This window comes from Cherax quadricarinatus, chromosome 29 (assembly GCF_038502225.1).
Source record: "Cherax quadricarinatus isolate ZL_2023a chromosome 29, ASM3850222v1, whole genome shotgun sequence".
NCBI lineage: Eukaryota > Metazoa > Arthropoda > Malacostraca > Decapoda > Parastacidae > Cherax > Cherax quadricarinatus.
The window spans coordinates 33,282,092-33,297,901 of record NC_091320.1 but is presented as its reverse complement, the minus strand read 5'-3'; the positions used below and the strand labels follow the sequence as shown (position 1 = coordinate 33,297,901).

General features: G+C 43.0%; 1 protein-coding gene across 1 annotated transcript in view; it reads left to right on the top strand.

The window, feature by feature from the left end:
• Window positions 1–208: 208 nt before the first annotated feature.
• LOC138853388 (zinc finger MYM-type protein 1-like) overlaps window positions 209–15,810 on the top strand; it is a 38,293-nt gene continuing 22,691 nt past the window's right edge. The window contains exons 1-2 of the mRNA XM_070089774.1: window positions 209–285; window positions 9,544–9,705. The gene's annotated coding sequence lies outside the window, so the exon portion shown is untranslated. The remainder of the gene's footprint in view (window positions 286–9,543; window positions 9,706–15,810) is intronic.

Sequence of the window (15,810 nt, the reverse complement as noted above, 5' to 3'; positions counted from 1 at the left end):
GTAGATTACCTAGGATAACCCAAAAAAGTGACTTATTTCCAGTGAATATATCAACAGGGATACCTCGACGTGTGTATAGCCTATACTTCAAACCTTAGTGTGAAGGCAAGTTCCGTTTTTCCTTTCAACCAACAGATGGCGCTGACCACACACCTCAAGTGTCACATCTGGGTCATTATTATTATTCTAATGACCCAAAGTGGTCACACTGCGACTGGAAAATGGAAGAAACATCACAGTAAGCTGCATGTATCTTGTAGAAGAGGAAGAAAAAAGACGAGAATGGTAAGTAATCACGCAAAAGTGACCTACACGTATCCTGAGGAAGGGAGGCAATCAGGTATTATCTAAGAATTCAATTCATTTCAATTCAAAGTTTATTCTCTATAAGGATTACAATGCTGAGTTTACAGAATTTGGTTATTGTGTGGTTTACATGTAGTAAAATAATGATTACATTAATATTTCTGTTTATGGTCAAATGGGTGAGTGAGTGTAAGTGTGAACCAACAGGTGGTATTCGTGTAGTTAGTTGACGGGGTGTATCAGGGAGATAAGATGTTTTCTAATGGTACTTTTGAAGGTGATGAATGTGTCTGCAGTTCTAGAGTTTTCAGGTAGGGTGTTCCAGATTTTAGGGCCTTTGATATACATTGAATTTTTGTAAAGGTTTAGTCGGACACGGGGAATGTCGTAGAGATGTTTGTGTCTGGTGTTATGTCTGTGGGTTCTGTCACAACTATCAAGAAAGCGTTTTAGGTCAAGGTTGATATTGGAGTTTAAGGTCCTGTAGATGTAGATCGCACAGTAGTAAGTGTGGATGTACTGAACAGGGAGTAAGTTTAGATCTATGAAAAGTGGGGGGGTGTGTTGCCAGGGATGGGATTTAGTGATTATTCTTACTGCAGCTTTTTGTTGGGTTATTATTGGCTTTAGGTGTGTTGCTGCAGTTGATCCCCAACCACAAATAGCATAGGTGAGGTATGGATAAATAAGTGAGTGGTATAGTGTGAGAAGGGCATTTTGCGGCACATAGTATCGTATCTTGGATCCCAACCGTTTTGGATACTTTTTTGGTTATGTGTTGGATATGGGTGCTGAAATTCAGGTTGTTGTCAAGGTATAGGCCTAGGAATTTGCCCTCATTATGTCTGGCAATTAGAGTGTTGTCGATCTTAATGTTAATTTGTGCATCTCCTGCTCTGCTACCAAACATAATATAGTAGGTTTTGTCAGTGTTAAGCGTAAGTTTATTGGCTGTCATCCAAGTTGATATTTTGATCAGCTCCTCATTAACAATGGTGTTGAGGGTGGCAAGATTAGGGTGAGAGATGACATAAGTCATGTCGTCAGCAAAGAGAATGGGTTTCAGGTGTTGGGATACGTTTGGAAGATCATTGATGTATATGAGGAAGAGCAGGGAACCAAGGACACTTCCCTGCGGAACTCCAGTATCAAGTGGCCGTGTTGTTGATGCTGTGTCTTTAATGGTGACATACTGGTACCTATTAGTAAGGTACGATTTGAAATAAGCAAGCGCATGGCCTCTTATACCGTAATGGTCAAGTTTGTGGAGTAGGATGTCGTGGTCTACTGTGTCAAAAGCTTTTCTTAGGTCAATAAAAATTCCTAGTGGATATTCCTTATTTTCCAATGCTGTATAAAGCAGATCTAGCATTTTTATGATTGCATCATTAGTGCTTTTATTTTTCCTAAATCCAAATTGGCAGGGGTTGAGTATGTTTTGTGTCGTTATAAATAAATATAGTCTCCTGTGCACGAGTTTCTCAAAGATTTTGGATAGCAATGGTAAGTTTGATATTGGCCTATAGTTAAGTCTGTAGTGTCACCACCTTTTTGTATTGGTGTAACCCTTGCCATCTTGAGTAGTTTCGGGAAGGTGCTAGTTTCTAGTGACTTGTTAAAAAGTAATGAAATAGCATGCGAAAGGACATGGGTCGCTCGCTTGTACAGTAATGGTGGGACATGAGACAGATTCCCCGAGTTATTTTTAAGTGACTTTATAATCTCGGTGACTTCCGTGGGCTCAGTTGGTGCAAGATAGAAGGAATTTGGGAAATTCCCATCTAGGTAGTCCCCGGCATGGGCATTGGTATGTGGGATTTTACTGGCAAGATTAGATCCTATGGTTGAGAAGAAGTCGTTTATCTTGTTAGCTGTGTCAGTGGGATGTAGTGGTGTTTCATTAGGTTAAGTTAGGACAATATTCTTGGTTTTTTTCGGTTTGTGGGTCCCTAGAATCTGGGAGTGTTTTCCAGGTCTTTTTTATATCTCCTCTAGTGTCTGTGAATCTACTGGAGTAGTATAGTTGTTTGGCTTTCTTTATTACTTTGGTGAGAACTGATGAATAGTGTTTAAGAATATCTTTGTGTATTAAGCCCTGTCTATATTGCTTTTCATATTGGTGTTACTTGTCAATGGATTTCAGAATGGTGCTGGTTAGCCATGGGCAACCAAGCCGTTTGTTTGTGATCTGTTTCGTTTTTATAGGACAATGTTTGTTGTATAGTCTAAGTATTTTGTTAAGAAAAATGTCTGTCCAGTCATCAATACCATTGGCCTTGGAGAATTCTGTAGACCAGTCAACAGTCTCTAGATCAACTGTGAACTTCCTTATTGAGGCCTCATCATGGAAGGTTACCTGGAGGTTACCTGGAGGTTATTCCGGGGATCAACGCCCCCGCGGCCCGGTCCATGACCAGGCCTCCCGATGGATCAAGGCCTGATCAACTAGGCTGTTACTGCTGGCCGCACGCAGTCCAACGTACGAGCCACAGCCCGGCTGATCCGGCACTGACTTTAGGTATCTGTCCAGCTCTCTCTTGAAGGCAGCCAGGGGTTTATTGGCAATTCCCCTAATGCTTGATGGGAGGCTGTTGAACAGTCTTGGGCCCCGGACACTTATGGTGTTTTCTCTTAGTGTACCAATGGCGCCCCTACTTTTTATTGGCGGCATTTTGCATCGCCTGCCCAGTCTTTTACTTTCGTAGGGAGTGATTTCTGTGTGCAGATTTGGGACCATTCCTTCCAAGATTTTCCAAGTGTAGATTATGATTTCTCTCTCCCTCCTGCGTTCCAACGAGTACAAGTCAAGTGCTTCCAAGCGTTCCCAGTAGTTAAGGTGCTTGACAGAACTTATACGTGCAGTAAAGGATCTCTGTACACTCTCTAGATCTGCGATTTCACCTGCTTTGAATGGAGATGTTAATGTACAGCAGTATTCTAGCCTAGAGAGAACAAGTGATTTGAAAAGGATCATCATGGGCTTGGCATCTCTCGTTTTGAAAGTTCTCATTATCCATCCTATCATTTTCTTTGCACGTGCGATCGTGGCACTGTTGTGATCCTTGAAAGTGAGATCCTCAGACATTACTACTCCCAGGTCCCTTACATTATTTTTCCGCTCTATTGTATGGCCGGAGTCAGTAGTATACTCTGTTCTAGTTATTATCTCCTCCAGTTTTCCATAACGGAGTAGTTGGAATTTGTCCTCATTGAACATCATATTGTTTACCGTTGCCCACTGGAAAACTTTGTTTATATCTTCTTGGAGGTTAACCGCGTCCTCAGCAGATGACAGCCTCATGCAGATCCTAGTATCATCCGCAAAGGATGATACGGTGATGTGGTGTATATCACTGTTTATGTCTGATATGAGGATAAGGAATAAGATGGGGGCGAGTACTGTGCCTTGTGGAACAGAGCTCTTCACTATGGCAGCCTCCGATTTAACTCTGTTGACCACTACTCTTTGTGTTCGATTTGTTAGGAAGTTGAAGATCCATCTCCCCACTTCCCCAGTTATTCCTTTAGCACGTATTTTATGGGCTATTACGCCATGATCGCATTTGTCAAATGCTTTTGCAAAGTCTGTGTATATTACATCTGCATTCTGATTTTCTTCCAGTGCATCCAAGGCCATGTCATAGTGATCCAGTAGTTGTGAGAGGCAGGAGCGACCTGCCCTGAACCCATGTTGCCCTGGATTGTGCAGATTTTGGGAATCCAGGTGATTTGCAATCCTGCTTCTTAGCACTCTTTCAAAGATTTTTATGATGTGGGACGTCAGAGCTATTGGTCTATAGTTCTTAGCTAATGCTTTGCTGCCACCTTTATGGAGGGGGCTATATCCGTTATTTTAAGTGACTGTGGAATTTCACCCATGTCCAAGCTCCTCCTCTATAGTGTACTTAGGGCACGCGAGAGGGGTTTCTTGCAGTTCTTAATGAAAACAGAGTTCCACGAGTCTGGGGCCCGGGGCTGAGTGCATAGGCATGTTGTCAATGGCTTTTTCGAAATCTATCGGAGTTAGGGTAATGTCGGAAATCTGGCATACATTTATGGCGTTTTGAGGCTCATTCATGAAGAAATCATTTGGGTCGTCGATCCTCAGACCGATTAGTGGTTCACTAAACACAGAGTCGTACTGGGATTTCAATATTTCACTCATTTCCTTGTTGTCATCTGTGTAAGTCCCATCCTGTGTGAGTAAGGGCCCGATACTAGATGTGGTATTTGCCTTGTTTTTGGCATATGAAAAGAAATATTTTGAATTTCTTTCAATTTCACTAATAGCTTTAAGCTCCTCCTGCCTCTCCTGGTTCCTGTAAGAGTCATTTAGCTTAAGTTCGATACTTTCCACTTCCCTGATCAGCGCCTCCTTTCGTGAATCAGATATTCTAGCACTCCTGAGGAAGGAGGAAGACATTAGCTTAAAGTTTAATAGCACAGGATACTTTCACCAGGATCAAGAAGTTTTGCCCTGTCTTGAAGGTTGTTTTAGAGGCCATTAGTGTGACCACCTCCAGGTCAGACTTCCAATATTATTCTCGGTATACAGCATCGGTTACTTAAACCACAGTACGGGTGGGGTTAGAACCCATGGCAAGTGAGTGGTAAAACTCCAGGCCAGTGTATCGGTCTTCCAACCGCAGTAATGTATATATTAATTCTGGAATGACTTAAGGAGGTTTAACCAATAGACAAATTCTCATTCTCTCTCTCTCTCTCTCTCTCTCTCCCCATCTTCCTATGGGAAATCTTATTGTAAGTCAGTTATTACTATTTTCATTATTATTATTATTATTATTAGTAATAGTAGTAGTATAAAGTAATAGCTTGCCTACCTTTGGAATTCTGAGACTTAGCAAGCGGTACCTTGATATTGGTGAAGGGCTCCTGATTCAGGAAACATGCTCTACCCATCAGTTTAATGACTCGCACCTGATTACCTCCCATTCCCTAGGCGCTGTTGTGGCCCTTCCCCACTTACTGGTTTAGCGCTTCTCCATAATTATAATAATCATATACTTTATTAAGTAACTTAACCGCTCTCCGACCTCCCCTCCCCTTTCACTGTCCTGGAATGTTTAAATGGCTATAAACTCTGTTGACGGCTGTAAATTTTTTTTTTTTTTGAGCTCTTTTGTAGTGCGTGTAAATTTATTCCTAATTGTATATCCATCCTTGGTACAAGAATTTTTTTAACCCTTGGTTCAAGGCGGAGACTCAGTATTTGGTACAATTGGGATTTATAATTCGTTAGATTAAAAAAAAAGAAAAAATCCAAGAACAAACAGTATATATTTCGTCCCAGAGGGAAATCAGTTTCTTGGTACCTGTACGACCTGCATAACTCTTACGGTTTAGCGCTTCTTTATGATTATAATAATAATTGGTACAAGTATTGAATCTCTCATAAACTCACTCCATAATACGATTTAAAAGTGGCTAAACCACTTTTTCCAGTGAACATATCTATACTTTGCATTTTCATTGCTCAATTTCAATAACTTAACTCATTGCTCTCTGGATATTATGCTGTACTCAGTCAAAATAATATACGTAAGTGGCAGTTCTGCTTAACACATTTTCCCACTCATATTTCTTGTGTGCTCATTTTATTTCCTGTTCATCTTGACATCTCCATTATATTGGTGAAAGGGGCCGCCTCCCTTCAGTATGATGCTTTGATCCAAACAATTTTAGTTATTCTCTTCGAATCAAATTTGATTACCTCCTATTTCCCAGACGTTATATGAGCCCCTTCCGGATTATCTTGGCTTTCTCAATGCAGTGTTAGATTCTCTAATCTTTGCAACACTGGCTCGTGGCTCAGCTGGTAGCAGCTTCAAATCACACACTGAGGGACCAGGGTTCGATCCCAAGACTCATTGTAACGTTGGGCATATTTCTTTACACCTACTGCCCTTGTTCACTTAGCAGTAAGCAGGAACCTGGTGTTAGCCAGCTTGTGGAGGTCGCATCCCTGGAAGGATAAATAACCCTTTCAGTGAAAATTATAGTTTAATGATAGTGGTTTTATTAGGTTATCCTGGGTTCTTAACCCTCCAGCTTAACTATGAGAACAAAATCTTCGATTCCTGTCTTGGCCGAATCCTGGCTATTCCCTCACCAGAGCTCGATTTTCTCCTAACCTCTTCACCCGAACCGACATGACTTATCCCATTCTCTTCCTCTCCCAGTTGTGACTTGACAATAGTTTTAAAGGATCTAAACATCTACCTAGAGGTTGATAGAATGTCGTAAGTCGCATCCGAGGAAAGAAACCCCAAAGGAAATAATCCACACTGCTTGGCTTTCTCTGGTTATCTTGGGGTTGCTGGCCTTCCCAATAAAGCATTAGCATACTCGGCTCTCAAAGGGGATCAGTCCTGAGCCAGATGGGACGTATAAGCAGGTCTTACGCCACCTGATGCTCATTTTCACCTGTCAGTAAATACGTACATACAAAAGTTAGCCCGTTGGAATTGAGCCACATTGCCTTTATAAAAAATAATAACATTGAAAATTATTCTTATTTTACTAAGTACATGATACAATTTAGACTATATCTACGTACTGCATTATTTTATGCACCCTTATGTGTGTGTTCCCTTAAGGTTATTGCAAAGTTTTTGCATATAATTCATGCAAGACCTAAAAATTACTGCTTTGGATTGCATTCTGTGGAAGAATCTGAAAGATCCTCCAGGATATATACACTGAGAGCAGCGCTGTATGACCCTGGTGGGTTTAAAGCTTAGTTTTGATTATAATAATAATATACACAGAGGTATATTTCTCTGAACGTATATACACTAAGAGTTTACATCCTGTTTTAGGAATTAAAGTATTCTTAACTGGTTGCGAAAGAAAAGGCTACGTGCAGCCTTAATGACCACAGGATGAATCTTACCATTTTGTTCTGGGTGATTTGCAGTCTATCAGTTTTTTCGTCAAGGCAGAGTACCATGAAGAGCAAGCGCAGATAATATGACATTGTGTAAGAGCTAGACATGGGGTCTTGCGAGCCTCAGTAGGCAGACACTATGCTTGTCTGTAGAGGAACTTCAGTGTGGCATTCGCTTTCTTTACGCTGTTCCCTATCAATTCTCCTGACATGTATGGGTCAAAGGGGATTCCCATATATACCACTTCAATTTCCTCGGTAAAATGTCTGGGAATCTGGGAAATGGATCTTCAACTTCCTAACCAATCGAACACAAACAGTAGTGGTCAACAGAGTTAAATCGGTGGCTGCCATAATGAAGATTTCTGTTCCACAAGGCACAGTACTCCCCAACGATGATCCTTTTCAAATCACTTGTTCTCTCTAGGCTGGAATACTGCTGTACATTAACATCTCCGTTCAAAGCAGGTGAAATTACAGATCTAGAGAGTGTACAGAGAACCTTTACTGCACGTATAAGTTCTATCAAGCACCTGAACTACCGGAAACGCTTAGAAGCACTTGACTTGTACTCGCTGGAACGCAGGAGAGAGAGATACATCATAATCTACACTTGGAAAATCCTAGAAGGAATGGTCCCGAATCTGCACACACAAATCACTCCCTACGAAAGTAAAAGATGCAAAATACCCCCAGTTAAAAGAAGGGGCGCCATTGGTACACTAAGAGAAAACACCATAAGTGTCCGGGGCCCAGACAAGCACAGTGTTTACCTACTGAGGCTCGCAGGACCCCATGTCTAGACCTTACACAGTGTCATATGGACTACGCTTGCTCTTCATGGCACTCTGCCTTGCCAAAGTAAAACTGAAAGATAAACTGCAAATCACCCAGAACTAAATGGTAAGATTCATCGTGGACCTGGGACCAAGAGAACATGTAGGCCAGGATGAATTACAACAGTTGGATATGCTGAATGTTGAAGACAGAGTAAAACAACTGAAGCTAAATCATGTTTATAAAATTGCTCACAAATAGTATCCAGAATATCCTGCTGCCAATTTTGTAAGGGTTAGGAACCAAAGCAATCATAGTACTAGGGGGAGAGAGCACAACATTGTAGTACCCACAGTTAGTGGCCAGGCCTCAAACACCTTTTATTGTACAGCAATAAAGGAATGGAACAGATTGCATGCACATGTCAAAGCCAGTCATAGCATGAACCAGTTCAAGAAGAGTGCCAAAAGGTACCTAAAGTATGTAGCGACGGAAAGGGAGGAGAATGATTTATTTTTATTTTTTAGCTAACACACATGTAAATATAAATAATTAACTTTACCTTATTCCTAGTATATCTCCATTAGAGTATTATAATAAGATATTATCTCCTTTATAGTATAATAATAAGGTATTAAAAGGACCCCAATGGAAATAAGTCACTTTGACTTTTTTGGGTTATCCCAGGTTCTCTACACACATACCTGGAGTATAACCGGAGAGAGTTCCGGGGGTCAACGCCCCCGAGGCCCGGTCTGTGACCAGGCCCCATGGTGCATCAGGGCCTGATCAACCAGGCTGTTACTGCTGGCCGCACGTAATCCAACGTACGAACTACAACCCGGCTGGTCAGGTACTGACTTTAGGTACCTGTCCAGCGTTTGCTTGAAGACAACCAGGAGTCTATTGGTAACCCCCCTTATGTATGCTGGGAGGCAGTTGAACAGTCTTGGGGCCCCTGACCCTTATTGGGTTGTCTCTTATCGTGCTAGTGACACCCCTGCTTTTCACTGGGGGGATGTTGCACCGTCTGCTTTCATAGGGCGTGATTTTTGTTTGTAAGTTTGGTACTAGTCCCTCTAGGATTTTCCAGGTGTATATAATCATGTATCTCTTCCTCCTGCGTTCTAGGGAGTACATGTAACTGTAATTGTGTATCCCTGAATAAACTTAGTGTAGTCGAAAGGCTTTAAACCTCATTCACTTCAAGGGAGGTTCCTTGACGCTGATGAGGGGCTCTTGATCTAGGGGATTGGATCTGTGCTCCGGTTCCCTGAATTAAGCTTGAATACCTTCCATCCCCCCCTCCCACAGGCGCTGTATAATCCTCCGGGTTTAGCGCTTCCCCATAATTAATCATTTAAACCTCATTAACCAGCCAAGGAACCCCATTAATAATCCACTCTGCCTTTCTTGGGTTATCCCGGGCAACCAAACTTCGGAATTTAATAATCAGAATCAAATCTTCATTTACAAATAAATTAACGCTTTCAGTATAGCAATAAATGCGTGTTCAATACATTCAATACAGTTATTAATATTTTTCTCCAAAGAAAACGGATGTTGTGGGAAGCAGAAGGAATTTCTAAATGCAGCAGAGACTAAAATGAACTGATAAGAACAGGACATGTAACGACTTGGGTAGGAAATACTTGTATACAGCAACCATACACAAAAGTGATCTTCAGTAACTTCGTTGGCATCAACATCCGAAGGTATGAATCATTGCTCTATTTTACCCCCGTGACGAATACATATATTGTTTTTTCGTAAAATTGAAGTTTTGAGTGCAACCATATTGAGTACCGAGCATATAGGTAGACTTTATGGTAATATAGTTGTAACTAAATGTTTGGAGGTGCGCGTGAAAACTGGAATGCGTTTGACAGTGCAACACAACGATTGACGAGTGTTTAGTAATGTGAGGAACTTAAGATATTTAAGGGTAAATTCCATTTCACAACGTTTGAACTGCAGGAACACGTTTAAGAAGGCTTAAAACGTTCAGAAATGCAGGCAGGCAGTTGAATGCTTCCATGAGGCGTGCGAGAAAATGCGAAAATGTGGTTTGAAGTGTAATTTACTGTAGCTTGATGTAAGGTTAGGTTTTAAGATGCGGTCGAAGGAGGTGTGGTTTAAAACAGTGCTGTTTAAGGTGTAATTTAGGGAGGTGTGGTGTAAGGAAGTGCTGTCTACGGTGTGATTTAAGGAAGTGTGGTTTGAGGAGGCATAGTTCTTGTGTCTTGCTTGCTGAAAGGAAAACATCGACAGCACAAGTCTCACCACAGATTTTGCGTTTTCTCCTGTAACTCAGATCTGTCATCAGCATCATCATTTTGCAACGTACACTGTGATTCTCAGTGGCGGTTATGTCTTCTGTTGTCGTACCTCAGTGTTATTTTTTTGTGAGCCGTACATAGTGACACGTCCTCTTTACCACCTCATCTACTATGACATCTTGTAATTTTTATTTGCAATAGTGGTTTCTTGGGCCTCTCAGTTGATGTAGTTTATCGTGCCCTCTTGGCTGATGCTGTGACATTGTGAACCCTCAGCTGATGTTGTGGTTTATCGTAGACCCTCAACTGATTATCTATGTTCCTTTGACATCCTGGGGTACTGTAGCCTTCGTTTGGTGTGTCTCAGGTAGTTATGGTTGGCCACGTCGCTCCTGTTGTAAGTAGAGACTTAGCATAAGTAAGTTTATTCAGGTACACAGAGTTGCATTGATTATAATTATCATACATAGCACCATATATGTAGAGAAGCTAGATAACCCTGAAAAGTCAAAATGACATTTCCACTGGGGTCCTTGTAATAATTATTATATATATTTAAATTTTAAAATCAGGTAAGTATCTTAACTATGTAAAAACAGTTACAATAAAAGAAGATATACTAGCGGACATATAAAATTAGTTATTTTCTTGCAAGAAATAACTCCTACAACGTTGCATACAAAAATAATTTTAGTAAAGTAAGGTTTTAGTCTCTCTCTCTCTCTCTCTCTCTCTCTCTCTCTCTCTCTCTCTCTCTCTCTCTCTCTATTTGTAGCTACAGAAGCTGAGCTCTGCTTCTGGTGTCCTCTCTTCAGTACTCCGTTCAGTACAGATTTATTTTTAAATTTCCAATGGTTGCAGCCCTTATTAATCTATGTGTGTGTGTGTACTCACCTAATTGTGGTTGCAGGGGTCGAGACTCAGCTCCTGGCCCCACCTTGTTTCTTTCCAGGTGCTCCACCACTCTCCTCCTGATGATCTTCTCCATGACCTTGCATACTATACACATTAGTGATACAGGTCTGTAGTTTAGTGCCTCATGTCTGTCTCCCTTTTTAAAAATTGGGACTACATTTGCCATCTTCCATACCTCGGGGAGTTGCCCAGTTTCAAATGATGTGTTGAAGATCTTTGTTAATGGTACACACAATGTCTCTGCTCCCTCTTTAAGGACCCACGGAGAGATGTTGTCTGGTCCCACCGCCTTTGAGGTGTCAAGTTCGCATAGCAGCTTCTTCACCTCCTCCTTGGTTATATGTACCTCATCCAGCACTTGCTGGTGCACCCCCCTGCTCTGATTTCCTGGAGTCCTACTGGTTTCCACTGTAAATACTTCTTTAAATCTTGTGTTGAGCTCCTGACATACCTCCCGGTCGTTTCTTGTGAATTCCCCATCACCCTTCCTCAGTCTGATTACCTGGTCCTTGACTGTTGTTTTCCTCCTGATGTGGCTATACAACAGCTTCGGGTCAGTCTTGACTTTCGATGCTATGTCGTTTTCGTATTGCCGCTGAACCTCCCTTCTTATCTGTGCATATTCGTTTCTGGCTCTTCGGCTAATCTCTTTATTTTCCTGAGTTCTCTGTCTTCTGTACCTTTTCCATTCTCTAGTACACCTAGTTTTTGCCTCCCCACACCTTTGGGTGAACCAAGGACTCGTTCTGTTCTTCCCATTATTTCTGTTTCCCTTGGGAGCAAACCTCTCCTCTGCCTCCTTGCATTTTGTTGCCACATAGTCCATCATTTCTTGTACTGGTTTTCCTGTCAGTTCCCTCTCCCACTGAATGTCTTGAAAGAAGTTCCTCAAGCCTGAGTAGTTCCCCCTTTTGTAGTTTTGTTTTTCCCATCCTATTCCTGCTGCTCTCTCCACTTGGAGCTCAACTATGTAGTCGAAGCACAGAACCACATGATCACTAGCTCCCAGGGGCCTTTCATACATGATATCCTCGATGTCAGAACTACTCAAGGTGAATACAAGGTCCAGTCTTGCTGGTTCATCCTCTCCTCTCTCTCTGGTAGTGTCTCTAACATGTTGATGCATGAGGTTTTCCAGTACCACATCCATCATCTTGGCTCTCCATGTTTCGGGACCCCCATGGGGCTCCAGGTTTTCCCAGTCAATCTCCTTGTGATTGAAATCACCCATAACTAGTAACTTTGCTCCCCCCATGTGTGCTCTCCTGGCCACCTCGGCTAGTGTGTCGACCATTGCTCTGTTGCTCTCATCGTATTCTTCTCTTGGCCTTCTGCAGTTCTGTGGTGGGTTGTACATTACTGCAATTATTACCTTATGTCCCTCAGACTGGATTGTTCCTACTAAGTAGTCCCTTTCGCCCGTGCCATCCATTCCTTCCATTTTCTCAAACCCCCACTGGTTTTTAATGAGCAGTGCAACTCCTCCTCCCCCTCTCCTCCCTCTGTCTTTCCTGAGGATTTGATATCCGGATGGAAAGATTGAATCTGTTATTCTCGTGAGTTTTGTTTCTGTGAGTGCTATTATGTCTGGGGATGTCTCCTTGATTCTTTCGTGCCACTCCTCATACTTATTTGTTATTCCATCTGCATTTGTATACCACACCTTCAACTTCTTTTCTAAGATTGTGGTCTGGGAGGTGTATTGGGGTTGGGGAAGTGGGAGACCTGATAAGGAGCTATGGGTGATTGCTGTGGGGATGGAGATTGTGGTCTGGGAGGTGTATTGGGGTTGGGGAAGTGGGAGACCTGATAAGGAACTATGGGTGGTTGCTGTGGGGTGGAGTTTGTAATGCAGTGGGTGGGGGCATTGGATGTGGCATGGGTGTTTTGGTTTAGAGTGTTTGGTTGCACTGGGGTTGACCTGGTTGGGAGGCTTCTATAGGAAGTTGAGGGAGGCTGTATTTGATCTTCCTGTGTCTGGGATCTCCTGTCTGTCTTCTCCATCCCCTCTCTTTCCTCCTTTCGCCTTTGTACCATCTCTCTCTGTTTCTGCCTTTCTGCTTGTGTTCTATCGTGGTCGCGATACACCTTCCTGTATGCCGGCATGTCCCTTAATCGTGCTTTCTCCTGCAGGATCCTGTTCCGAGTCGATTCTGCCTTGAAGGTCACTTTCACTGGCCGGGTTCTTTTTTTTACATACCCCCCTATTCTCTGAAAATTTTCCAGCTGGGTCATGTCGTCTTCTCCTATTGCTTTCATGATGCTTTCAATTGCTTTTTTTTCTCCTTGTTTTCTGGCTTCATATGTTTCCCCTTCAACTTCCTGGAGCCCATACACAAAGACTGACCTCACCCTTTCATTCTCCCACTGCATATCCCTGTGTATCCCCTCATTCAATTTGATTTCCTCCATTGCAACTTTCCTTTCTTCAGTTTCACTAGCTAATGTACTTGGGCTCAGTGGCCTGTCATTTTCCCTTCTCGACTTTCCCTGGGCTCTGCTGTGGTCTGTTAGGGCCTCCACATATAGCTTAGCTCTTTCATTTACTACGGTCTCCACTGATTGAGCTTCTACATGCTGTTTTGCTCCTTTCCCTACAGTCCCCTTATTTGTGACTGAGGTAGCAGTCTCTGTTGTCAATCCCAAAATGTTCTTTAGTTCTTTAGGCTGTTTCAGATTTTTTAGTTCCTCTTCTAAACTCTGTATCCTGGCCTCTGCTGCTTTGACTTGCACCTCCCACTTCCTGCTTTCCATGTCTATCCTCTCTTCCATTCTCATGCTAAGTTCTTCTAGTTTCTTTTCCCATTCATGTTCCCTTTTTGTGAGCGCTGCTGCCCAATCTTCCTTTGCAGTTTCCTCCTCCTGTCCCTTGGTTTTTCTTGTTGCTCTCTGGCAACCCATTTTTGTTTTATCCTGATTGCCTCAGAGTGGGAAACCTATGTAATTCTGTATGTTAGGTTAGTATTGTGTATGTCAGAGTGTGGGGGGGGAGGTAGAGGAGGAACTGTGGCTATGTGGGAGAGTAGTGGGAAGGGGGAGTGGGAAGGAGAGTGAAGCAAGTGGGTGAGTGGGAGAGGGAGAGGGGGAAGGAGGGAGAGGTGGGGAGGGGGAGGGTGAAAGAGGGAGGGGAGGGTGAAAGAGGGAGGGGAGGGATCAGGTGAAGGAGTGAGATGTCGGTGGGGGAGGGGGGGAGTGTATGAGTGAGTCTGGCAATGTGTGTGTGTGTTGTGTGTTGTGTGTGTGTTGCATGTGTGTGTGTTATGTGTGTGTTATGTGTGTGTGTGTGTGTGTGTGTGTGTGTGTGTGTGTGTGTGTGTGTGTGTGTGTGTGTGTGGGTGTGTGTGTGTGGGTGTGTGTGTTTGTGTGTTGTGTTTGTGTGTACTCACCTATTTGTACTCACCTATTTGTGGTTGCAGGGGTCGAGTCACAGCTCCTGGCCCCGCCTCTTTGCTGATTGCTACTAGGTCCTCTCTCTCCCTGCCCCATGAGCTCTATCATACCTCGCCTTAAAACTATGTATGGTTCTTGCCTCCACTACGTCCCTTTCTAGGCTATTCCATGGCCTGACTACTCTATGACTGAAGAAATACTTCCTAACATCCCTTTGATTCATCCGAGTCTTCAACTTCCAATTGTGACCTCTTGTGCCTGTGTCCCATCTCTGGAACATCCCGTCTTTGTCCACCTTGTCTATTCTGCGCAGTATTTTATATGTCGTTATCATGTCTCCCCTGACCCTCCTGTCCTCCAGTGTCGTCAGGCCGATTTCCCTCAACCTTTCTTCATAGGACAATCCCCGTAGCTCTGGGACTAGTCTTGTTGCAAACCTTTGCACTTTCTCTAATTTCTTGACGTGCTTGACTAGGTGTGGATTCCAAACTGGTGCTGCATACTCCAGTATGGGCCTGACGTAGATGGTATACAGAGTCTTAAACGAATCCTTACTGAGGTATCGGAACGCTATCCGTAGGTTTGCCAGACGCCCGTATGCTGCAGCAGTTATCTGATTGATGTGTGCCTCAGGAGATATGCTCGGTGTTATACTCACCCCCAGATCTTTTTTCTTGAGTGAGGTTTGCAGTCTTTGTGTGTGTGTGTGTTTGTGTGTACTAACTACATGGGCTTGCAAGGATCAGGTCTCAGTTCCTGGCCTCGCCTCTTCGCTGGTTTACCTGGAGAGAGTTCCGGGGGTCAACGCCCCCGCGGCCCAGTCTAGGTACGCCCTCTCCTCGCTTCAAGAGCTTTATCTGACCTTTTCCTTAAGAGTAGCCTTCAGGAATCTCTGCAGAGTTATTCTGAGCCCCTGTACACCACATACAGTATGTTAGGCTCATCTTGAAGTATCCAGCGCCAGCATGGAACCCACACCTGATGAAGCACGTTAAGAAACTGGAGAAAGTGCAGAGGTATGCAACGGGGCGGGTTAAAGAGCTAAGGAGTTTGAGCTATATGAAGAGACTAAAGGAACTGAATCTGTCGATATTAAAAAACAGAAGAACCAGGGAAGACATGATAACAGCACAATAGGACAAATGCTGTTTAAGAGGTAGGTAATAGGTACACTAGGGCACGGTTGGAAGTTAAAGATAACTCATAAGGATGTCAGGAAGTACCTCTTTGGCTTCG